The sequence below is a fragment of the Muscardinus avellanarius genome (genome assembly GCF_963383645.1).
Source record: "Muscardinus avellanarius genome assembly, chromosome: 8".
Taxonomy (NCBI): domain Eukaryota; kingdom Metazoa; phylum Chordata; class Mammalia; order Rodentia; family Gliridae; genus Muscardinus; species Muscardinus avellanarius.
In genome coordinates this window covers 60,779,784-60,786,249 of record NC_137794.1, presented here as the reverse complement: position 1 = coordinate 60,786,249, position 6,466 = coordinate 60,779,784, and positions in this window count along the sequence as shown.

Sequence of the window (6,466 nt, the reverse complement as noted above, 5' to 3'; positions counted from 1 at the left end):
GTGGGGATTACAAGCGTGCGCCACCACGCCCGCCCGGCTGACATATTTGTTTTAAACGCACACAATTTCATTATAAACTAGTATTAGTCTCAAAGTTCATTAACTGAGACATCCTCCTTAACTAGAATGTTCGCTTACTCATGGCTAAATCCTCAGCGCCTGGCTTAAGAATAGGGGCTCGATTCGTAGCTCTTGAACAGCGCATGAATACCACCCGCAAGGAATCGCGCCCCACTTGGATTTTATATTTTGTTCCCAAAGTTTGTCTCTTGGGATTTTTCTCCCATCGCAGATGGTCTCCAGGGAAAACAAGAGACAAGTTTCTTAGAAACAGCTCTGTCAACAGTCTCCCCCCAGCCTGCCTCCCCTGCCAGAAGCGGTGAGGCTGTCAACAGCTTTTATCAGAAAACTGGCACTTGGAAAATAGGGAACCAATTAGTGAGCTGTGAAATGACTCAAGAGAACGTGATCAGAGAGCCAGGAAGGAGGGCACACACAGCAGCCAGGACCCTTTAAGTGACCTTGGGGAAGGCAGCCTGGATGGTAAACAGCCGAGCTTTAAGTGTAATCATTCAGTAGTTACTGGACTTTATATACATGTTGGGCTGAGGGAAATTACCAACGGGAAAATCTGGATATTTCTTCAGGGGGACATTTTATGGGATATTCTTTTGCCTCGTGTATTAGTCTACATGGCTACACACTGGGTGGCTTAAACAGCAGAAATGTTATTTTCTCACAGTTCTGGGGGCCAGCAGCTCAAGGTTGTGGCGTTGGTGAAGTTGAATTCCTCTGAGGCCTCTCTTCTGGCTTGCAGCTAGCCACTCCTGGCTGACCCTCTCTGTGTGCCTCTTCTTGTGAAAACACTGGTCTTATTGGTGTAGGGCTGTCCATATGCCTCCATTTGGCCTTACATCTTTTTGGGGGGAGTGGTACTGGGAATTGAACCCAGGGGCATTCTACTTCTGAGCTACACCCCCAGTCCTATTTTTTATTCTTTATTTTTGAAATAGAGCCTAGCTAAGTTGCAGAGGGCCTCACTCAGTAGCTGAGGTTGGCCACGAACCTGCGATCCTCCTGTCTCAGCCTCCCAAGTACTGGGATTATAAGCGTGCGCCACCATACCTGGTTTGGCCTTACAGTTTTCAAAGCCCTTCAATGTGTGAATTTTAGAGCGCTGCAATTTAGTCCATAATATTTTGTTGTTTGTGTTGGATGACAAATAACATCCTTTCTCTCCTGTGTCCTCTTTCTGCCAGTTTCTAGAATTGTTGAAACAGGAATGGGCTGCAAACAGGTGTGAGTATTGTACAGGGAACTTTAAAGGTGATGCATAAATATACATGTTGTTTCAGCTGTCTTTGCCCAGTCATTCAATTCTTTCCTTTTTCTGTTTGTCAGACAACAAAAATTAGATTTTGGAATCATTTGGTGGGGTGGGGAAAACATTTACTTAATTATTAACCATCTTTTCAGAAGTCTTGTAGGTTTACCACTGCTAAGCCCGGTGGGAGGTTGTATTGCAGGATTTTTATCTGAGTGTAGAACAAAGAATCGGCTAGCAAGCTCTAGTTACTCCCCAGTCTATGGATGTATAGCATTTTCAGTCTTTTTTGTCTTAGGAGTGTCTTGTGTGCCATTTTTGTCAAAGCCATTAGCAAACAACAGGCTAAGGCAACTGTCACGTGACGCTGCTAACTTCCTACGTCTAAAATCACCTGCGGCCACAGCCGGCTGCCCGGTAGTACCTTCCAGGATGACAGCCACTCGTTATTGACCTATAGAAACCAGACAGTAGGCTCTGCTTTCAGAGGTTGCTGAGGTTGGCCTCAGCAATCTACAGATCATGTCAGGATCTCTAGAATTAAAACCATGATCACTTTAAAAGAACAGAATTGAGCTGGGGTGTAGCAAGCGGTAGAGTGCTTGCCTAGCGTGTATAAGCCCTGAGTTCAATCCCCAGCACACTAAAATAAGGGTGGAGCAGAATGGAATACTATTTTTTTTCAGTTTTTTTCTATATTATATAAAATTTTCAAGGTGCATAAGATTCTTTTAGGACTATTATAGAAACAAACCACGCTGTTTTCTTAAGATGGCAGGACTGCAATTTTTTCCTTCCTTCCTTCCTTCCTTCCTTCCTTCCTTCCTTCCTTCCTTCCTTCCTTCCTTCCTTCCTTCTTTTCTTCCTTTCTCTTCTTCTCTTCCTCCTCCTTCTCCTTTGCACTGAGGATTGAACCCAGGAACATTCTGAGCTATACTCCCAATACCTTTTTATTTTGAAACAAGACCTTGCTAAGTTGCTGAGGGTTTCACCAAACTGCCAAGGCTAGCCTTGAACATGGGATAGATTCTCCTATTCCAGCCTTCCAAGTGCCTGGGATTGCAGGCATATAATACCATGCCCATTACAGATTTCTCCTTTTAATCCACCTGAATTTTATAATTTTATATTTGTAAAGAGATTTCTAGACTTAGTAATAAAAGAAAGTCTTCTTTCAAGGATGGGAGCATTTTGAATTTGCTACATCAGTCTCTCATTACTCCACTAGTACTCAATGGGTTAGACGTATTATCTTTATTCAGTGTGTTCACCAATGCCATGGGTTAGCATTTAATAAACTGTCTGAACTGACAGCACAACCAGTCGAGTGAAGCCCAGTCACAGTAACTGGTTGCAGGAACTTTCTCTCCCAGGACAGCCGCCTTGGCTCTTTTCTTGTCTGTTTCTTTGCAGGGGCAAAGTGTCAAGGACTGCACACAAGTGTTAGTGCTGTCCCAAAGATGACCTACCAGCCCAGACAGGCTGCCCTCACCTGCTTCCCTGAAACCCACCCCACTGGTTCCAGGTTGGTTTCAGCTTCCTGTGTTTATGTCCCCTCTCCTGTAACAGTCTTCCACCTTGTCCTTTGCTGTGACACCATTTTGGCCTCAGCCCACCTGCTGGCAGATGTCCTAATAAAGCTTTGCTCCCGGATCCTCTCTTGGCCTGATTCCTCCTGGCATGGCTTTCCACCCAACCTGTGTCTCCGACGAGAGCAGCATTGGCGCAGCAGTAGGAAACATCCTTTCTCTGTCACTGGCGTTATGGGAGCTGAAGATTTTGCTTCCAGCTGTAGATTTTACTTTAGGCTTCCCCTCCCTCCTCCTCCTCTTTTTTCTTTTCCTTCCTTTCTTCCTTTTCCTTCCTTCCTTCCTTCTTCCTTCCTTCCCTTTGTGTGTACTGGGGGCATTCTACCTCTGAGCTACACTTTCAGCCTTATTTATTTATTTATTTATTTGGGTGGTACTGGGGTTCCTGGAAGTCCTTCTACATCTGGGCTACACTCCCAAACCTATTTTTATATTTTCATTTGGAAACAGGGTCTCTTAAGCCAGCATGGCTGGCTTCGAACCTGCACGATCCTCCTGTCTCCGCCTCCCAAGCGTGGGGATTACAAGCGTGCGCCACCACACCCGGCTATTTTTTGTTTTGAACCATGGTCTCACTAGGTTGCGGAGAGTCTCACTAATTTGCTGAAGCTGTCCTCAAATCCTTGCTCCTCCTTTCTCAGCCTCCCAAGTATTGGGATTATAGGCTTGAGCCATGCTTGGTCTACAACTAGACTTCCTAACCCCTCAGAAGGAAGAAATTTTCTGACTGAAAACTGAATCTTAGTCAACCAAATCATCTTTTAATTGAAGTACCGTGTGTGTGTGTGTGTGTGTGTGTGTGTGTGTGTGTGTGTGTGAGAGAGAGAGAGAGAGAGAGAGAGAGAGAGAGAGAGGATTGAAGATTGAATCCAGAGGCATTCTACCTCTGAGCTATACCCCCAGCCCCATTTTACTTGTTTATTTATGTTTTGTTCTCTAACAGGGTCTCACTGAGTTATTGAGGCTGGCCTTAAACCTGTGATCCTCCTATCTCAGCCTTTCAAGTGCTGGGATTACACGTGTGGCACCACGCCCAGCTTTCACTGTCCTTCATCATTAGAATGGGAAATGACATCCATGAGAAATTATCTGAAATGTTTATGCCTTTACCTGTACATCAAGAACTACTTAATTTAGTTTCCCAATCATTTTATCCTTAATAAATACCACAATGACTGAGGCTTATATTTCCTTTTCCTTTTAGATATCTAAATACTTTTCTCATCACATAATAGCAAATAGAATTATTTACACAGTTATTTAATATTGATTATACAGATTTATCAAGTTTTACTTCCTGAGGTATTTCTCTTGTGTGTTTGAGAAGCGTGGAGGTCCTTCAACTAAATGGACACATCTGAAAATGTCAAGGCAGTATGTCTATAATTTTCAACCAGACAACTTTTACAAAGAGTGGCTTGGAGTAAATATTTAAAAACCTTATTGACCAAAAGTAAAAAAAAAAAAAAATAAGCTTTAATTAAAAATGAAAAAAATCTTAGGGAATAAATTCAAATTGCCCCTTAAAGCTTTATTTTAACATATTTTATACATTTGATTCCACAATAATTTACCAAGCTTTCCTTGCAGAAGTGTGCAAAAGTCACTCTCCGCTGTGATCGATTCTTTCATTAAATTTTTTCCTTCATAGGAAATGTATTCATTTACCAAAGTCCAGAGAAAAAATAACAATGATAACCCTGTAGGTGTTTGTTTGTTTGTTTGTTCCTTGTGATACTGGCAGTTGAACTCAGGGCATTCTACCTTCCAGATACATCCCAGCCCTTTTTTATGTTTTGTTTTAAAATTGGGTCTCATTGGTAGCTGAGAGTCTCACTACTTGCTGAGGCAGTCCTTGAACCTTGAATCCTCCTGTCTCAGCCTCCCAAGTGCTAGTGTTACAAGTGTGTGTATGTACCACTATGTTCAACATAACTCTACAGGTTTTTAAAAATTTCTAGTCTAGAACAATATGTGTGTGTGTTGGTGACTGAACCCAGGGCCTCATGGGTGCTAAACACATATTGTATCTGGAGATAGAACAATTTCCAATGGGACTTCATAAAATGGTTTTGATTCTATTTAAATAAATAATTGGGTTTATTAAAGGGTCAAGGACTGCACACAAGTGTTAGACTTTTAAATGAGATGTCATAACAAAAGACCAAAACACATTATACACCCTGTGTAAACTTACTGTTGGCAAATGGGGCTCTTAGAAAATGACTGGTTCCTCACGGTGGAAGGAACTGAAGAGTCTGCATCGTGCATTCTTGGACGCAGGTACTTAATATCCTCTTTATTGGTAGCTTACTTGGCTCTCATCTCAAGATTCAGAGTAGATGCTGCAAGTCCTATGTAATCTACCTTCAGTTTAAGCAAACTTCACTGACCAAGTGGACACAGTGGTGCACACTCGTAATGCTGGCACTTGGGAGGCTGGAACAGGAGGATTAGAGGTTCAGTGCCAGTGTATAACTTGGTGACAACCTGTTTCAAAATTTAAAATGTTAAAAAGGGGATTCAGGTATATCTCAGTAGTACAACACCTCTGGGTTCAACCCCCAGTATCACAAAAACAAAAACAAAAATTCACCAGCCAGGACAAGCAATGAGAAATGACAATAATCCTTAGAAAAATATGGTGACTTTAAATAAGAATGTATAGAGGGGCACAGAGGGTTTGCCGAATATCCTGAACAAAAATTCCGATCAATTCCTATAAACACTAAAAAGTAGTTTCGCACTTCAACTGTAGTCATTGCTGTCTGCAGCTTTTATTTGTTCGTGTTTTATTTAAGAATAACTGCTCATCTTCAGAACAATTGTATAACATGTTACAAGAGACACAAAGTCCATTTCTAGCTGATTCCACATGCACTGTGTTTTTGTTCTTTGGTTAACACATTCTTTCTAACACTAACCATTTGCCCATGCCAGGATTTGAGACAGGAATTAAAATACTTTCAACAAATATAAACTCAAATGCCACCATGTGAGTTCTGGTTAAACGTGGCAGTTAAATAATTATGCTTAACTCCCTTTAGAAATAACTCTTAAATGACAGTAAAGGATTTAAAAAGGCATAAAACAACAAAAGCAAAGAGGATAGGAGAAAAAAATAAGGTAGCATGAAAAAAAAAAACTGGAAGCTGGAAATGTTTACACTAAATACTTTAGGGCAAGGATTCTCAATCTTGATACTGTTGACATTTGGGGCAATATAATTTGGAGAGGAGGGTTTGTGAACGGCTGTCCTAAGCATGCCGGATGTTTGGTATTATCTTTGCCTGTACTCACAAGATGCAAGTAACAGCCCTGCCCTGTTATGATGACCAAAAATGTCTTAAGGTATTGTCAGGATTATTCTGATTAAAAAAAAAAAAAAAAAAAAACTAGCCAAGCCAGGAAAAGAAATGAAAAATAATAATAAAATAATCTATTATTATTCAAATTTAGTGAATGGACCTCTCTCTCCTTTTTTTTTTTGTGGTGGTACTGGGTTCCTGGAAGCTCTTCTACCTCCGGGCTACACTCCCAGACCTATTTTTAT